The sequence below is a fragment of the Apium graveolens genome, chromosome 2, assembly GCF_009905375.1.
Source record: "Apium graveolens cultivar Ventura chromosome 2, ASM990537v1, whole genome shotgun sequence".
Taxonomy (NCBI): Eukaryota; Viridiplantae; Streptophyta; class Magnoliopsida; order Apiales; family Apiaceae; genus Apium; species Apium graveolens.
Genome location: NC_133648.1, coordinates 242,239,532 through 242,241,936, shown reverse-complemented (window position 1 = coordinate 242,241,936; position 2,405 = coordinate 242,239,532).

Sequence of the window (2,405 nt, the reverse complement as noted above, 5' to 3'; positions counted from 1 at the left end):
TTCCTGGGCCAGCCCCTCAGCCCGGGTTTCGGAGTTCTTCAACTTCTCATTCAACCCGGCCTCCACCACCCGGAACCCCTCCCGGGCCTCCTCCAGCTCACCCCTCAGGGAATCAGAAAACATCTTCTCAGTCTTAGTCCGATTGTTAGCCTCCTTGAGCTCAGTGAAGGCAACATCGGAGCAGATGGACATCGCACTCCCAAGCTGAGAAACAAAAAAAAAAGAAGAATATTATTACAAGGGAAAAGTGGATTGGGGGGCATAATCCGGAACTACGGGCTTAAAAATTCAGAAGTTACCTGCCCCCATTGGCCTGTGACCCTCTTCAAGGCAGCAGCCATGTTGTAGCCCTCAACCTCCTCCCAATCTTCCTCTGAGGGGATACTGGACATGAACCCAGCCAGATCGATAAGGCTCTTTGTCCCTATCCGGATAGGGGCCCCATCTGGTCCCTTCCCTTCCGAATCACATATGACCCGGTCAGCAACAACAGCCTTTCCGCGAGGAGGCTTTCCCGGGACGGACTTCCTCTTCTTGGAAGGAGGCTCCTCGTCAGATATGTCCTGGACGTCCGGGTCCTTGCCCAAGGGCGCATTGCCCGGATCTTGAACATTCTGGGGTGCCGAAGACTCGGCTCCACCCTCTGCGTCAGCAGACCCGGATCCAGTCCCAGGAGCCCCTTTTCTTGTCTTTTATGCCAGTCCTAATGAGTTAAAAGCTGCTGCATAAGCTGAAGAAGACATTATAGCCCGGGAAGCAGGGTTGTAATGCGGCAAACCTGAAAAATGGAAAAGGAAAACTATAAGCACAGGATTGATAAAAATGCAAGTACTCCCAAATCTGGGAGTAAAATACTGCAGCATGCCCGGATCATGGGAAGACGATTTATGCAAACAGGCGAAAAGTAAAAAAGCAAAATATATGAGGATCCGGATCATAAGGGAAATCAGAGAGACCCGGATCAAATAACAAACAGTTCCCTAAAACAAGCAAAAAGAAAGAGGAACGTAATCCGGATTCCTGAGTATGGACAAGAACCCGGATCACTGACAGAACAGATTAAAGAAAAACTTACAGCCAAGTTGGAACAGGAGTTTATGGTTCATAAACGTATCCCGGGTTGGCTGGAACCCGAGACTACCACAAAATTTTCTAATTTGGTCTACAGCCTCCCCCTCTAAGATCTCTGGGTTGAACTTCGTCTTAACCTCCCCAGTTGTGAAATAAGGAAGATACTCCAAATTGTACCCCTTCAACATCAGTATCTCCCCATTCCAATGCTTCAAAGAAGTCTGGTGCATAACTGGTTTGGACCTACCCGGACCGAATCCGCACTCTGCTGCCCGGAACCTCAGCTCGTAGAAAGGTTTCTGGCTTGACCTAGAAAGAACCTGAAGCAACCTACCCGGATCCCGAACGACTACCCGGGATCAACCACTAGCAGGAATTCTTTCTGAAGCAACTATCTAACCTTAATCCGGATTGGCATCTACCAAACCAGATCCGGATTGGAGGTCAACCAGGGGCATAAATTTTTCCAAGGCATCAACCACTCTACCTTAATCCGGATTGGTATCAATTACACCAGATCCGGATTGGGGGACAACCAGGGGCAGAAATTTTTCATAAGCAACTATTCTACCTTAATCCGGATCGGTATCAATTACACCAGATCCGGATTGGGGGGCAACCAGGAGCATAAATTTTTCATAAGCAACTATTCTACCTTAATCCGGATTGGCATCTACCACACCAGATCCGGATTGGAGGTCAACCAGGGGCAGAAATTTTTCTCCAAGCCAAATATGCGATCCTAATCTACTCCCTCATCCAGAAAGTCTGCATAAGGGAGTGGGGGGCAAATGATAGGGTATAATAAACCCGGGTAGGTGTCAACCTGGACTAAAGGGAGGCAGGATCAACCGACCTGCTAAGACCCCCCTCTCCCAGGCCAATCAAGCATAGGAGCCCAGGCCCGGGCCTATCCTACTTCCCGGATCCGGATCCGCCTGCATACCCGGATCCGGATCAGGGCCAAAACCACAGTGAGGGAGGTCCCAGCAAGCACATGCACATCCCACAACCCGCCAAGCAAAGGTACGTGGGCACATGACTATGACAGCTATCAACAACCAGCACACCAGAAAAGCACGACGCGTGTCAGGGGCCGTTAGGACACTCTGGAGGTGGTCCTCCCCTGGACACATGTAAGCAATCCACCCAAGCCAGGCGTCCTCTGGTCCCAAGATCCAACGGCCCAGATTTAGAGGTAACTACCCCTAAACCCTACCTTGGGGCTATATATACCCCCAAAGCTGAAGGGTTTAGGGGTTGGAAAATAATTTCTCTTGTACTCATACACTCACATACACTCAAAAACATACAGCAGCCATCACATATAAACA